The sequence below is a fragment of the Lynx canadensis genome, chromosome B1 (assembly GCF_007474595.2).
Source record: "Lynx canadensis isolate LIC74 chromosome B1, mLynCan4.pri.v2, whole genome shotgun sequence".
In the NCBI taxonomy this organism is placed as follows: Eukaryota; Metazoa; Chordata; class Mammalia; order Carnivora; family Felidae; genus Lynx; species Lynx canadensis.
The window spans coordinates 97,095,414-97,113,514 of NC_044306.2; positions in this window are offsets into that span (position 1 = coordinate 97,095,414).

The following is an 18,101-nucleotide window of genomic DNA, read 5'->3' on the forward strand; positions in this document are numbered from 1 at the left end:
GGAGAGAGAGAGAGAGAGAGAGAGAGAGAGAGAGAGAGAGAGAGAGAATCCCAAACAGGCTCCTTACTGTCACTGCAGAGCCTAATGTGGAGCTCTGTCCCATGAACCATGAGATCATGACCTGAGTCAAAATCAAAAGTCGAATGTTTAACCTACTGACCTACCCAGGCGACTCCCATCTGATTTTGATGGGACCTTGACTGACCCAATTTGTCTTTGCTGAAATTCCATTATGTTAAGTCATTTGGCCTCTGCTGCTAATTGCCAGATTCATCCGCTGCTTCTTAGTTGAAAATCAAGGAAGAAAGATTGGCCCAATTAATTTTTTGTAGCCAAATTATTATCCATTCTGTGGATTATTTTCTCGTGAGTAGAGTCCCCATTTAGCCTGGAGGAACAAAGTTGTTTGGTTCAAAACACTGCCATCAAGGCAATTAAGGTGGGAGAGCCAGTTAGTAAGAACGTGAAAGACCTACATATTTTAACCAAGTTGAAGTATCTTTTCCCTATTTTAGTGAATGGCACCACCTTCCAGTCTATATAATCTAGGAGTTATCCTTTAACCTCTCCTTTCCCTCACTTTCCATAATTCACTAGTTTACAAATATTTCTCAAGCTTCTGCCAGGCAGTGTTCTAGGCACTCACCAAGACCAGTACCTCCTAAATGTCAAGTTCTGCTTTCTCCACTGTCACCATCCTACTCCAAGATGCCACCATGCTTATATGATACGTCATACCCTCTTAATTGGCCTCTCTGCCTTCACTTAGACCTAACTGATAAAATTGTTGTAAAGGTTGCATGAGCTACCTTGTAAAGTGCTTACCATGTAAAGCTACATGTAAAGTGCTTACCAAAAAACCTTGGCTCAATGATACTATTTTTTTTTTTTAACGTTTATTTATTTTTGAGACAGAGAGAGACAGAGCATGAACGGGGGAGGGGCAGAGAGAGAGGGAGACACAGAATCGGAAGCAGGCTCCAGGCTCTGAGCCATCAGCCCAGAGCTCCATGCCGGGCTCGAACTCACGGACCGCGAGATCGTGACCTGAGCTGAAGTTGGACACTTAACCAACTGGGCCACCCCGGCGCCCCAATACTACCTATTTTTATTGCTTTTAAAGCCAGACTTAATCAGGATAAATGACCCTAATTTTACCCAACTACTGAGATTAGAAGCCCTATTTATGTATGTATGTATGTATGTATGTATGTATGTATGTATTTATTTATTTATTTATTTTTCTGGTGGAAAACTGGAATCAAGAGCAGGTTATAGGGTTATCTTTTCAAAGAAGGGAGACTTGTTCTCTGGGCCCTCATAAGTTATGAAACACCTAAAGTAATTATCCTTATACAAACTTGATGATCCCATTGTTCAAATGAGCCTTTAAAAGATGATTCTTGTTTTTCCTGTTTAGACTATGCTTATGTATTGTCAGATGACTGAACCCACTCTTTCTCCCCCTCCTCCTGGTGCCTTAGGAAATTAAAATCCCATGAGAACATCAAGATCTTTATTATTATTACCAGTGCAATTTAGGTTCAACACAATGTACAAATAGCTGTAGTGTATGCTAGAGAAGTTTCAAAGAATGCATTAGATATAAATTATTTCAAAGTCAGGAAGTCCAAGGAGAAGATAAAACTTGTGAGAAGTGAGATGATTCATTTTCAGAAATACTTATTTAGTGCTGTGCTGTCTAGTTAACAATAGGTTTACAACCTATTGGAAATATGTATAAACTTACCCCCCCCTCCACAATGGAGTCCCAAACCCTTAGACACTTCACTTCCTGGTTCTTCTTCGCCTCTCCATTTCACAGCCTGATTTTTCTCGGGCTTTGCAATGAGTAAGCGCTAAAGAACTGAAGTCTCTGCATCACCTCAAGGAATGAACATTTGTTCCAATCAGACTATTTTTTGCCTTATATGGGCATAGGCGACTTCCCCATAAAGCTGTAACCTCTTAGTACTCAGCCAATGAGGAATCGAGGGGGGGTATTTCACACTAGGAGATAAATTGCCTGCTGTAACTGCCCCAAGTATGCCTGTCCATCAGGCATATGCTCTTGCAAGAACATTGATTAAAGCTTCATTTCATTGTGCTCCCAGTGTCTGTGCCCGGCCTTTGATTGGGTCAGTGGGATTGTTTCTCACAAAACTGAACCCAGAGATTTTTTTTAACTTCTTATAAAATAGCCACTTTTGAAAAGACTGATTTTTTAGCAAGATGTACTGAGCCATCCTTACTTTCAACTCATAGAGCTTTGGGCCCTGTTTATCGGAATAATAGCTTTCCTTATGAGCTGAATGCTCAGATAAATATTGCATACTTCCAATTATCTTTAACCTTCAAGGCAGGATCATTGCTAATGTATGTTTGAAAGGCTTTGCACCCTTTTTTCAGTAAATAAATATCAATCCTAGGCACAGCATAAAAGCACCTTTAGAAATTTTTACTCTATTATACAAACAGGTAAAAACACTGTGCTTGCTATGCAAAAATAGGCTCAAAACAAATCTAGGGTACTTTTCAACCAGATTGTTGTTCCAAACTGGATGCTCTCTTTACTTTTTAGGTATGTTTTAATAGACTAGTTTAATACAAGTAGGAACTCTAAATAAAGTTTAAGTGTCTAGGGGCTCCCGGGTGGCTCAGTCAGTTGAGCATCTGACTTCAGCTCAGGTCATGATCTCAGGGTTCACGAGTTTGAGCCCTGCATCAGGCTCTGTGATGACAGCTCAGAGCCTGGAGCCTACTTTGGGTTCTGTCTCCCTTTCTCTGCCCCTCCCCCACTCTCAAAAATAAAACAATAAAAACATTAAAAAAAAAAAAAGAACTCTCAGCCAGGGGCGCTTGGGTGGCTCAGTCTGTTAAGCGCCTGACTTCGGCTCAGATCATGATCTCACGGGTTTGTCAGCCCCACATCCCGCTTCACATCATCTCTCTACCTCTCTCTACTCCTTATCTACCACACATATTCTCTCTCTCCCTCTCAAAAATAAACAAACATTTAAAAAAAAAGAACTCTCAGCCAATAATAGCTAAGATTGATACTCAAAACTGTCTTTCCTATCATACTATTTAGTCTTCTTTCTTTTATAATAACTTGCAATAAGACAAATAATAGGAAGTAATATTTAATCTTTTTTAAAAAGACTAAAACTATAAGCTCAAGATAATATAACTTTTTCTCTTCCAATTTTCAAATAACAGGACTTTCAAACAATAGGGTTAATAATCTGTCTGAATTCTTTCTACTATCCAATTATATTTAATATTTGTATAACGTCCTAAATACTAGTGCAACAAAGATGAGACCTTGTTTTTTTTTTTTTTAACGTTTATTTTTGAGAGACAGAGACAGTGTGCTCAGGGGAGGGGCAGAGAAAGAGGGAGACACAGAATCTGAAGCAGGTTCTAAGCTCTGAGCTGTCAGCACAGAGCCTGACGCAGGGCTTGAATCTGTGAACCGTGAGATCATGACCTGAGCCAAAGTCAGACACTTAACCGACTAAGCTACCCAGGTGCCCCCAAAAGGCAAGATCTTTAAATTCAAGTTTGGATGAACTTCAGTGGTTGACATCAGAAAATATAAGCTTTGTAGAGAAATTAGGAAAATTTCTTATCAGTTTTTTAATACTTATGGTTTATTTTAATCAATTCAATAAATATTCACTGAAAGCTTACTGTAGTTCAGTAACTAGGCTAGACCCTGGGGATATACTAGTTAACTGGTCAGTTCCAGAACTTACACAGAGATGTTGAATGCATTGTGTAGTGGCTTTCATACCTCATGAATTGATACGTACAATTAAATCAGAAGTTTCACAAACCACTACTTATCTTTACTAAGTGAACACACTCTTATGTGATCTATTCTCTTCCATTTCACTTTTTTTAAAAAGCACAAAATTAATTAATTTCATGGTATAGGTTCAGATCATAATGTACAGTTTGAAAAATGACAGTGGCACAGTGATTAAACTGAAACTAGATTATCTGGGTTCAAATGATAGCTCTGCCACTTCCTAACAGTAAAACGGCAAATTACTTAACCTCTGTGATTTTGTTTCTCCATCTGTAAAACATGAAAAATTATTGTATCTACTGGACTTCAAGCTGTACTACAAAGCTGTAATCATCAAGAAAGTATGATACTGGCACAATAACAGACACTCAGATCAATGGAACAGAATAGAGAACCCAGAAATGGACCCACAAATGTATGGCCAACTAACCTTTGACAAAGCAGAAAAGAATATCCAATGGAATAAAGATAGTCTCTTCAGCAAGTGGTGCTGGGAAAGCTGGACAGTGACATGCACAAAAATGAACTTGTACCACTCTCTTACACCATACACAAAAATAAACTCAAAATGGATGAAAGACCGAAATGTAAGATAGGAAGCCATCAAAATCCTTGAGGTGGGGCGCCTGGGTGGCTCAGTCGGTTAAGCGTCTGACTTTGGCTCAGGTCATGATCTCACAGTCCGTGAGTTTGAGTCCTGCGTCAGGCTCCATGCTGGCAGCTCGGAGCCTGGGGCCTGTTCCAGATTCTGTGTCTCCCTCTCTCTCTGACCCTCCCCCGTTCATGCTCTGTCTCTCCCTCTCTCAAAAATAAATAAACATTAAAAAAAAAAATAAACAAAAAAAAAATCCTCGAGGAGAAAGCAGGCAAAAGCCTCTTTGACCTCAGCCACAGCAACTTCTTACTCAACAGTGTCCAGAGGCAAGGGAAACAAAAGCAAAAATGAACTACTGGGACCTCATCAAAATAAAAAGCTTCTGTACAGTGAAGGAAACAATCAGCAAAACTAAAAGGTAACCGATGGAATGGGAGAAGATATTTGCAAACAACATATCAGATAAAGGGTTAGTATCCAAAATCTATAAAGAACTCCTCAATCTTAACACCCAAAAACCAAATAATCCAGTGAGGAAATGGAAAAAAGACATGAATCAACAATTCTCCCAAGAAGACATCCAGATGGCTAACAGACACATGAAAAAATGCTCATCATCACTCATCATCAGGGAAATACAAGTCAAAACCACAATGAGATACCACCTCACACCTGTCAGAATGGCTAACATTAACAACTCAGGCAACAACAGATGTTAGGGAAGATGTGGAGAAAGAGGATCTCTTTTGCATTGTTGGTGGGAATGCAACCTGGTGCAGCCACTCTGGAGAACAGTATGGAAGTTCCTCAAAAAATTAAAAATAGAACTACCCTATGACTCAGGACTTGCACTACTAGGTATTTATCTAAGGGATACAGGTATTCTGTTTCAAAGGGGCACATGCACCCCAATATTTATGGCAGCACTATCAACAATAGCCAAAGTATGGAAAGAGCCCAAATGTCTATCAATGGATGAATGGATAAAGAAGATGTGGTATATATATACAATGGAGTATTACTTGGCAATCAAAATAATTAAATCTTGCCATTTGTAGCAACGTGTATGGAACTAGAGGGTATTATACTAAGTGAAATTAGCTGGAGAAAGATAAATATCATAAGACTCAGCTCATATGATGACTTTAAGATACAAAACAGATGAACATAAGGGAAGGGAAGCAAAAATAGTATAGAAACAGGAAGGGGGACAAAACATAAGAGACTCTTAAATATGGAGAACAAACAGAGGGTTACTGGAGGAGTTGTGGGAGGGGAGATGGGCCAAATGGGTAAGGGACATTAAGGAATCTACTCCTGAAATCATTGTTGCAGTATATGCCAACTCAGTTGGATGTAAATTTAAAAAATAAAAATAAAAATAAATCATTTAAAAAAATAAATGAAATGGTAAAGAAAGCATAAAAATAAAAAATATGGCCAAGGTAGATATTATATAATAGGCACAATTCAAAAGAAGATATGTTTAAAAAAAAAAAAGATATGTATCACATCACATATGCATAAAACTACATAGAAACCAAATGCATAAAGGGGGATAAGAGATATGTAAAATGTTAATAAATTATAATTATAGTCAGATATTTCAATAAACTTTCAGAATTGAAAAAAAAATAATTGTATTTACTTTACATGGTTATTGTGAGAATTTAAAAATGTTGATTTATTTAAAACTCATTGAGTGGTGCCTGGCAAATAGTAAGGGCTAATAACTACAAGTCATTGTTGTTATTAGTATTACTATTATTTTTATTTTATTGGAGACTAACAAAAAGTAAACTCAGTAACTACAGATTGTTAGCAACAGTTAGTGAAGAAAACAAATATGGGAGGTAAAATTTAAAGTGAGAATTAAAGTATGAGAAGGAACACGCCATGGGACAAGTATTCTTTTAAGATGAATGGAGCATCCTGTTAAGGATTGAAAGATGAAGCTGGAGTTGTGTGGTTACCAAGGCCTCAGAAATAGACTGGTATCTAGCATATAATAAAGCATGGCTAGAGAGAAGTCTAAAGCGATAGCCTAAGGCAGACCTGCAGGGGACTCTAGATTATGGCAGAGTTTGAATTTTATTCTTTGAGCATAGGAAGCCACTATAAAATATGAGGATTTAGCACACTTACTTGAGCCCATCCACCATTCTCCTATTTATTACTTATTTATTTATTTTTAAGTTTATTTATTTTGAGAGAGAGACAGAGAGAAAGCACAAATAGGGGAGGGGCAGAGAAAGAACGAGAGAGAGAATCCCAAGCAGGTTCCACACTGTCAGCATAGAGCCTGATACAGGGCTTGATCCCACAAACTGCAAGATCATGACCTGAGCTGAAATCAAGAGTTGGATGCTTACGTGACTAAACCACCAGGCACCCCGAATGTTCTATGCAATTTTAGACAGAATCTCTTACATCCTCACTCTGAAAAGTGAGAATATATGACCCAACCCTTTGCTCTATCTTCCAATTTTTTTTCTTTATATTAACATCTTAACCTTCTTTATTTTTAAATATAGCATACACAGAAAAGTGCTCCCACGTAACTTAAAAACCCACACATGTACCAATTAATGGGTAAAGTGAACAACCATGTAATGGCTACCCCAGTTAAGAATTAGAACCCCATGTGTTTCTATTTACAACACTTTCCTCCCCTTAAGGAAGAAATCACTTTCTTACTTTTCTTTATGGGTTATCACCTAATAATTTATCCCACAGATTTGCCTAGTTTTTTAAACTATATGTAAATGAAATCTTCCTATAAGTACTGTATCATTTTGGGAGTAGAATTTCTGAATTATAGAATATGCATATCTTAATCTATTACAGATATTGCCAAACCATTTTCCAAACTTTGGTATCAATTTACATTCCCTGTGGCAGTGTTTGAGAGTATGCCATATCATGGACAACATTTCTTCCTTTTTAAAAAAAAAAAAAATTAATATTTATTTTTGAGAGAGAGAAAGAGACAGAGTGCAAGTGGGGGAGGGGCAGAAAAACAGGGAGACACAGAATCCAGAGTAGGCTCCAGGCTGCTGTCAGCTGACAGAGCCCACTTGGGGCTCAAACCTGCGAACTGTGAGATCATGACCTCAGCCAAAGTCGGACACTTAACCGACTGAGCCATCCAGGTGCAACATTTCTTCCTTTCATATACATTGTCAAGAGTGATCATTTATATTCTGTTGTGCAACCATAATGTGCTTCTTTATGCTTTGTTCATAGACTGGTTCTAAATTTTAAGAATCTATAAACAGCTTTATTTTATGAGTGTGTAGATATTCCTCACTGCAGAACAGTGTTATGTGCTAGGATTGCATTTCCTTCTCTATGGTTTCAGTGTCATGATAACCTAGAAACAAGACCAACTGTATTCATATTTTATACTTCATCAGTATGAAATAATCAACAAATTCCCACTACATTTGAGTGAAATCCATATATACATGGCTACTGATTTTTCTGGTACAGTTCCTGTTTTTTCCAAGAGTTCCTGATTGTTCCTGTTTTCCCTGCTTCCATGATTTCACATTCTCATTGTTTACCTCCTACCTTTCTAGCCACTTCTCAGTCTATCTCTTTAATTCTTCATTGTCTAAACATTAATTGTTGGTGGCAGTACCCAAGACTATGTCTTAGGTTAGCAGATTTTCAAATTGTGCTCCTAAATCCTTTTTAGGGAATATTTAGGGACACTTTTTTTTTAATGTTTATTTCTTTTGTGAGAGAGAGCATGAGGAGGGGGAAGGAACAGAGAAACAGGGAGAGAATCCTAAGCAGGCTCTGTGTTGTCAGTCCAGAGCCTGACACGGGGCTCTCATGATCATGAGATCATGACCTGAGCCGAAATCAAGAGTCAGGTGCTTAACCCACAGAGCCACCCAGGTGTCCCTTGGGACACTCTTTTAGGGAATCTTTAAGGTTGAGGTAAAAACTTTTCATAATAATATTAAGGTATTATTTTGCCTTTTCCCCTTGTCGATATCTATACTGATGGTGCAAAAGCAATGGTGGATAAATCTGCTGGTGACTCACCACGAATCAAGGCAGTGGAACCAAACTGTACTAGCCCTCATTGTATTCTTCAGCCACACATTCATAGTCAAAACAACAAAAATTCTTGAGGCACCTGGGTGGCCCAGTCAATTGAGCATCTGACTCTTGATTTGGGCTCAGGTCATGCTCTCAGGGTTGTGGGATGGAGCCCCCACATTGGGCTGAGCGTAGGGCCTGCTTAGGATTCTCTTGATCTCTCCTTCTGCCCCTCTCCCCTTTGCTCCCTCCCTCTCAAAAAAACCAAAAACAAAAATTTCAAGCTTCACCTAAGAATGTCCTTGATGTCAAAATTATTAATGTGATTAAAACTTAACCCTATAACTGCTTCTTTTAAAAGTTTATTTATTTTGAGAGAGCACAGGGGAGAAAAGAAGGAGAGAGAGAATCCCAAGCAGGCTCCATGCCATCAGCATAGAGCCCGATTATGCACCGTGAGATTATGACCTGAAAGCAAGAGTTGGATGCCTAACTGACTGAGTCACCCAGGCGCCCCTTAAGGGAGTCTTTTAATATTCTGTGTGATGAAATAGGAAGGGTACATAACTCACTTCTGCGGTATATCAAAGTATGATGGTTGTCTTGAAGAAAAGGACTAGATTGAGTTGTACATGGACTAGCTCCTTTCTTCATGGAAACCATTTGTACTTGAAAGAACACCTGACAACAGACTAGGTTTACTCATGCTTAGATAATTTGGCAGACATTTTCCCAAAAATGAATGAAGTGAATCCGTCATGTCAATGGAAACAACTGATGATACCAGTGATAATATTCAAGCTATCAAGAGAAAATTAGAATTTGGAAATCTTGTAACTACAGCATGAGCTCAACAGCTTCCTAATGCTTGAAGACTCTTTTCTGATGAGATCAGTAGTGATTTTAATAATACAACTTTTTGATACTGTGTAATGAAGTGTGTCAACATTTGGAAGGGCTGCATAACGAAGCTAATATTTTTTCAAATGACTAAAAACATTACCAAATCATACATTGGTAAGACAAAGGGTAAGAAAGGCTATTGGCTTTCTTTTTCTGACTTAAAATGTTTTTACTATTATTACATAGTACTTCAATATGAACAATCATATTAATTACAATTTAACCATTTGATTCCAAGGCAATCATAAGCACTAGTGAAAATATGTTACTTAGAAAATGATTCAGCATTATATGGATTTTCTGGATCAGGACGTGGTAAACTATGGCCCATGGGCCAAATCCTGACCACCACCTATTTTTACACAGGTGCAAGCTAAGAATGGTTTTTACGTTTTTTTAATGGTTGAAAAAAGAGTTTTGGGGACACATAAATACTGTATGAAGTTTGAATTTCAGTTCCATAAATAAATTTTATTGGAATACAGCATGCTTATTCGTTTACATATTGTCTGTGGCTGCTTTCGCACCACGAAGGCAGAGTTGAGTAGTTGTGAGAGGAACCATATGTGGTGCTGTCATCACTCTGTCCTATTGCTAAAAGGCAAATATCAAGAGAGAAATCCAATAGAATTCCATAAATACTCCAAATGATGATGAATATGTTTAATTAAATGCATTTGCTTATAAATGGGCATCAGTTTTTGGCAATACTTATCTGTATGAAAAGACATTTTCAAAGTTGAAATACAGTATATAAAATCTAATTACAGGTCAACATTAACAAATGAAAATTTGGAACAGATTTTGAGGAGAGGTCTAGACACCAGCCACCAATTCTTTAGTTCTCTATTATCCTACACCAACTGAGTTTCCAAAAATTCAATTCAGTTCTGACCTACCTAGAGTTAGTGTCCAACCTCACAAATTAAAGGACTCATTCCCACAAGTCTGCCCTCACTTCAGATATCAGCCACAAATAGGGTACCTAGGCCACCCAACACTTTTGCCCATCCAACTACAAATCAGTTCCCACAAACCCCTCCTTAGGTTGGATAATTTGCTAGACTTGTTCACAGAACTCAGGGAAACACTTTATTTACACTTACTAGTTTGTTATAAAGGATGTAATTCAGGAACAGCCAGATGAAAAAGATAAGGTTATAGGGGAGGAGGTATTCAGAGCTTCCATGCCTTCTCTGGGCATGTCACCCTCAATGTATTCGTGGAAGCTCCCTGAATCTCACCATTTAGGGGTTTTTCTGGAGGTTTCATCACTTAGACTTGGTTGATTAAACCATTGGTCATTGTGATTAACTGAACTTTCAGCCCCTCTCCCCTATTTTACTGACTATACAATAAAAGCTAAAAAAGCAGTGTATATGTTGCCAAGGTAATTTGCAAGACCACCATGTTTATTAGTGAAAACAGAATCCTTGATGTCCCTGCAGACTCCAACTTGCTCACCAATTTCAGAGGGAGAATGGAAGACATGGGGTGACAGAGGTTCTTGGGGTGTTTGAGCCTGGAGATGAGAAAAGGACTCAAACAGGGAGCAAAGGGACAGACTTAACAGGAACAGCAGCTGCATAAAAACCCTCTTCTTGAAGGATTTCTCAGGGCAACAAGCAAGAATTTGACCAGGCCAGGGCACCTGGGTGGCTCAGTCAGTTAAGTGTCTGACTTTGGCTTGGGTCATGATCTCATGGTTTGTGGGTTCGAGCCCCATGCTGGGCTCTGTGCTGACAGCGCAGAGCCTGGAGCCTGCTTTGGATTCTGTGTCTCCCTCTCTCTCTCTGTGCCTCCCCACTTGTGCTGTGTGTCTTTCTCTCAAAGAGAAACATTAAAAAAATAATAAAATTTAAAAAAAGGGGGGGGGCGGGGTACGACCAGGCCACCAGTCTGGTCCTAGGTCATCTGCGAAAGGAAAAATGTGCACCCAGTCTGGGGCCACACTGCTACCTGGAGCCTTGCTTGCCCCTGCTGGCTTTGCAGCTGAATCAACTCTTTTTTCAGTAACATGAGCTTTCTATCCAGAAAACTGGAAGACATCTTTATAGGCATAACCTTAAACCAACAACACTTGTGCAGCCAACGCTTCTTCAGGCTTCAGAGGAAATGTCTCAGTCGCTGTCTTCTAAGCTTGTCCCTGAGAGGGGTTTCTTTCCTACTGATCCTCCTTTGGCTAGAATAGTGACAAAACGGAGTTGCATGGGATATAAGTTACAGGGGGCAAGAGCTTCAGTGCCTTGCTTAGTAGGAGGAGTTGGAGCCAGAGCAGCTTCCAGCTGCAGCCATGGAAGTGGGATCTGCTGGGCATGAAAACCTGTGCCTGAGGGAGCAGAACCTTATCCTCATCCATGGGGGGTGACCTGCACCACGTGGAAGGCAGTGGCAGCATTCTTCTGGGGGGCCTGAATTGCCTCAGGGTGGCCTAGGCCAGGGGGCCAGCACAGCAGTGGCTGTGATTCCTTGGCATAGATTTGCATCTCCACCCATCGCTAGTCATCCCACTCCTAGAAATTTATCATAAGCCATTAATCTCAAAGAAAAAACAAAAATGACAGCATTTGGGGCACCTGGGTGGCTCAGTTGGTTAAGCATCCGACTTCAGCTCAGGGCATGATCTCACGGTTTGTGAGTTCAAGCCCCGCGTCGGGCTCTGTGTCTGACAGCTCAGAACCTGGAGCCTGCTTCTGTGTCTCCCCCTCTCTCTACCCCTCCCCTGCTCAAGCTCTGTGTCTCTCTGTCTCTGTATAATAAATAAATGTTAAAAGTTTTTTTTTAAAGACAGCATTTGTTTTTTTATGTTTGTTTGAAATAATACATCCTATGGTAAAGTTTTTTTAACAATAAAGGTCATTGATAAGTTTGAGTTGTTGTCCCTTCTATTCTTACTTCCCTGATACTCTATATCCTTCCAATTTTTTTCTCTGCATACATATATATATATATATATATATATCCATTTTTCCATACTGTATATGATTTCAATTAATAACTCTTTGACATCTTTATGTAAGTGTAAAGGTAAAACTACTGATAAAAAGCTAAAGATTTCTAGACCCTACTAAGTGGTTTTGAATAATCTAAGTTCTGCCCAGGTTTTTCTTTGTGTGAGGTGAATTCATATGTACTTACCTCCAAATGGAAGTACCAAAACATTCTAAGTAAAAATAATTTGTTCTTTTGGTGCCATTGCTCTTCTTCATTATTGATAATAGAATATAACCTCTCTGATTAGGGGAGTATGCAGATAATGTTATTGTTCTTGTGCAGCAGTCAGATCATTTAGTAATTGGCAAATGGCAGGGTGCCTGGCTGGCTCAGTGGGTAGAGCATGTCACTTTTGATCTCATGGTCCTGAATTCAAGCCCCATGTTGGGCGTGGAGCCTACTTAAAGATACATTTGCAAATGGCTACTGTTGATAAGTCATTCAAAACCATATAAATTTCTATCAATAACTATCTTTTTTAGTGATTCACAAAACTTTTTAATTACTAAATCATATTTTATAGTGGAATTAGCATCAATCTGTTTTTTTGTGTTGCAGCACTTGTAGTTTCATGGGAATGAATAATATTCATAGTAAATAAATGGGTTCCTAAAAGAAAAGCAAAGCTGGAGGAATCATAGTTCCAAACTTCAAGTTATATTATAATCCTGTAGTAATCAAAACAGTGTGGTGCTGGCACAAAAATCTGGCATATGGTACTTGCACAGGCCATTAAAACAGAATAAAAAGCCCAGAAATGAACCCACACCTATATGATCAATTAATCTTCCACAAAGCAGAAAAGAATATCCAATGGGAAAAAGACTGTCTCCTCAACAAATGGTGTTTGGAAAACAGGACAGCAATATACTATACAGAAGAATGAAACTGGACCACTTTAACACCCTATACAAAAATAAATTCAAAAGGGATTAAAGACCAATATATATCTATATATCTATTATATCTATAGACTTGAAACCATAAAAATCATAGAGGAGAACACAAGCAGTAACCTCTTTGACATCAGTTGTAGTAACTTCTTTCTAGATATATCTCTGGAGGCATGGGAAACAAAAGCAAAAATAAACTATTGGGACATCATCAAAATAAAAAGCTTCTGCACGGCCAAGGAGAAAGGAGACAACAAAACTCAAAGGCAAGATATTTGCAAATGACGTTTCTGATTAAGTGTTAGTATCCAAAATATATAAAGAACTTATAAAACTGAGCACCCAAAAAATGAATAATCCAATTAAAAATGGGCAGAAGACATGAATAGTCATTTTTCCAAAGAAGATGTACAGATGGCCAACAGACACGTGAAAAGATGCTCAACATCACTCATCATCAGGGAAATACAATTCAAAACTACAACGAGATATCACCTCACACATGTCAGAATGGTTAAAATCAACAGTACAAGAAACAATAGTGCTGATGAGAATGTAGTGAAGGGGAACCCTCTTGCACTGCTGGTGGTAATGCAAACTGGTGCAGCCATTCTGTAAAGCAGTATGGAGGTTCTTCCAAAGTTGAAAATACCCTACTATCTAGCAATCACACTAGTAGGTATTTATGCAAAGAATACAAAAATACTGATTCAAAGGGATACATGTACTCTGATGTTTACAGCAGCATTATCTACAGTAGCCAAATTATGGAAGCAGCCCAAGGGTCCATTGATTGACGAATGGATAAAGATTTCCTGTTTCTTGGCTATATATATATATATATACACACACACACACACACACACACATATATATATGTAATATAGATATCTATATATCTATTATATCTATAGACATATATATAGATATAATCTCCTTACCTTTTCACCTGACATTATATATAACCTTAGGAAATCTTAAGGAAACTCTTCTTAGTCATTATCATTGATTGATAGGTTAAAAATCCATTTTTTAATTTCCTTTTATTTATGTATGTATTTATTTGTTTATAAAGTTTATTTATTTATTTTTGAGAGAGAGGGAAAGTCCAAGTGGGGGAGGGCAGAGAGAGAGAGGGAGAGAGAGAGAATCCCAAGCAGGCTCCACACTGTCAGCACAGAGCTCAATGTGGGGCTGGAATCAGCAAACCACAAGCTCATGACCTAAGCCAAACTCAAACGCTTAATCAACTGAGCCATCCAGGTGCCCAAAAATTTCCTTTTATTTTTAACAACTTAGAAATAAAGTTTCAAGATTTTTAGTTTCTCATTTGTCAGTTAAAATCTAAGTAAGAAAATATAGGAAGATCAGAGATAAGTCCTGACTCAATCAAGGTACAAAATGTGGGGTGACATCATAACATTTTAGAGTATCTTTTTAAGTATGTATGACTAGATAATGTTACTTTGAGTATTTTGTCCAAGGACAGTAGTATTTAATTTAAAAACCTCAGTAAAGGTATGGGTGTTTACTATGAAATACCAGATATTACTGTAATTTAACTGGACACTTGGAAAAATATATACTTCATAGAAGACTATGTATTATGTTGATATCTATGTCTTAAAAAGATGAACTACTTAGAACACTTAATGCCTAATTTAAAAAATAAAATTCCAAGACTGAAAATTCAATAATAAAATAATAAAAATACTCCTATTTTTTTGTTTAACAATGTTCAAACAAGGTTATCAATCAGAAAAATTAAAGACAGTCAATTATGAAATCTTTCAGTTTTACAATAAGTTTTGAAATTTTTCTTTCCTATTCAAGGAATTTGTTCTGTGATCCCTTTCCAGAATGAATAGTTTTTTTCTCCTGGATCATTCTCATCAATATATAGACAAAATTTAATTTGTCTGAATTTTAATTTCCCCATCTAGTCACTGCTGGCCTTTCTAGCAGTTTCCCAAAGAGAAGCTTATAGTTGGTTGCTATCTTTGCATCCTGGTCCCTCCCCTATTCACTATTTTTTTCCCCTTTAGAGATTTTTCAATAGTACATTTATAACTTTTTCCTGAAGTTGTGATCATTTTACCGTTTTAACCATTTTTAAGTGTACAGTTCAGTGGCATTATGTGCATTCACATTGTACAATCATCACTACCATCTATCTCCAGAAATTTTTAATCTTCCCAAATTCTGTATTCAATCAATATTGATCAATAAGTTCCTATTCCCCTCTCCTCTCATCCCCTGGCAACCAACATTCTACTTGTTGTCTCTGAATTGACTACTCTAGATACCTCATGTTAGTGGAATAATATATTTGTCTTTTTGTGCCTGGCTTATTTCACTTAGCTTAATTTTTTCCCAAGTTTCATCCATGTTGTAGGGTTTGTCAGAATTCCATTGCTTTTTAAGACTGAATCATATTCCATTACATATATGTTTTGTTTTTTCATTCATATCCCAATGAACATTTGTGTTGTTTCCACCTTTTGGATATTGGGAATAATGCTGCTCTGAATATTGGTGTATAAGTGTCTGTTTGAGTTCCTGCTTTCAATTATTTTTGGTAGATACTCAGAAGTGGCATTGCTGGATCATATGATAATTCTATGTTTAATTTTATGAGGAAATGCTATACCATTTTACATAGTGGCTGTACCATTTTACATTCATACCATCAACACATAAGGGTTCCAGTTTCTCCACATCCTCACCAACAGTTGTTATTCTTCGTTTGTTGAAGCCATCCTAATGGATGTGAAATGGTATATCACTGTGGTGTGTGTGTGTGTGTGTGTGTGTGTGTGTGTGTGTGTGTGTTTAGAAGGAGAGAGTGTAAGCAAGGGAGAGGGGCAGAGGGAGAAAGAGAGAATCTTAAGCAGGCTTAGCCCTTAGACAGATGCAGGGCTCAATCTCACGACCCTGGGATCATGACCTGAACTGAAATCAAGTGTCAGTCACTCAACCAACAGGGCCACCCACGTGCTCCTCACTGTGGTTTTGATTTGCATTTCCCTGGTGATCTTGTTATGTATGTACTTTAAAAAATTTTTTTTTAACATTTATTCATTTTTGAGAGTGAAAGAGACAGAGCATGAGTGGGGGAGGGACAGAGAGAGAGAGGGAGACACAGAATCCAAAGCAGGCTCCAGGGTCTGAGCTGTCAGCACAGAGCCTGATGTGGGGCTCGAACTCACAGACTGCGAGATCGTGACCTGAGCTGAAGTTGGATGCCCAACCGACTGAGCCACCCAGGCGCCCCAGTCTTGTTATGTATTTATTGGCCATTTGCATCTCTCCTTTGAAGAAATGTCTATTCCAGTCCTTTGCTCATTTTTAAATTGGGGTTTTTGTTGTTGTTGAGTTGTATTTCTTTAAATGCTCTGAATATTAATCCCTTATCAGATATATGGTTTGTAGATATTTTCTCCCGTTCTAGTTGCCTTTCTTTCTTGATAGAGTTCTTTGATGCCCAAAAGTTTTTAAATTTTGATGAAGTCCAATTTTTCTTTTGTTGCTTGTGCCTTTGATGTCATATACAAGAAATTATTGCCAAATCCAATGTCATGAATCTTTTCCCTCTGTGTTTTCTCCTATGACTTTTATATCTATTTTTTTAATGTTTATTTTTGAGAGAGAAGGTGAGAAAGAGTACGCACATGCATGAGTGGGGGAAGGGCAGAGAGAGAGAGAGAGAGAGAGAGAGACAGAGAGAGAGAGATAGAGAGAGAGGATCCAAAGAGGGCTCTGTGCTGTGCGGGGCTCAAATGCATGAACTATGAGATCATGACCTGAGCCAAAGTCAGACGCTGAACTAACTGACTGAGCCACACAGGCATCCCTTGACTTTTCTGGTTTTATCTTTGAAAAGTTTTTTATCCATTTTGAGTTAATTTTTTATATATGGTGTGAATTAAGGGTCCAAATTCATTCTTTTGCATCTGGATAACCAGTTTTCCCAGTATCATTTATTGAAAAGACTGTCTTTTTTTTCTGAGAGAGAGAGAGAGAGAGAGAGAGAGGGAGAACACTCTTGGGGAAGAGGCAGATAGAGAGGGAGAGAAAGAATCTTAAGCTGGCACCATGTCCAGCATGGAACCTGATGCAGAGCTCGATCTCACGACTGTGAGATCATGACTTGAGCTGAAATCAAGTGTCAGATGCTCAACTGACTGAGCCACCAGGTACCTCTGGGTGGTTCAGGGGTACTCTGTATTTTTATAGAGGATATTTCAGGGGCACCTGGGTGGCTCAGTCAGTTGGGCATCAGACTCTTCACTTCAGAGCTCAGGTTAATGATCTCATGGTTCCTGAGATAAAGTCCTGCGTCCAGCTCTGCATTGATGGCACAGAGCCTGCTTGGGATTCTCTCTCTCCCTCTGTCTCTGCATCCACCCCCCTGTGCTCATGCTCTTCCACTCTCAAAATAAATAAACATTAAAAAAAGTGAAGGGGACATTACAGTCATCCTGAGAAAAGATAACACAATCCTGAACTAAGACTGTGATAGTGGGTTTGGAAAGGAGCAGGTTATTGAGGTGTTTGAGAAATAACAAGACTGAGGAATTGAATGGGTATAAGAGGAGAGTATAAGTGAAGGGTAAAGGATGTTCCTTTTTGTTTGAATAACGGGGTAGGTGGTGGCTACCAAAAACCAAGAAAATGAATAAAGAACAAATTGGGAGAAGCTTGGGAAATTCCTGGGTGACAGGGATAATGAGTTCAATTTTGGATATTTTGAGTTTTCAGATACCTCCAAGTTGAATTTAGAGGTTATTGAATTAAGTTATCGATGGAAGTTAAGACAACAAAGTTAAGCTTAAAAGATAAAGCATAG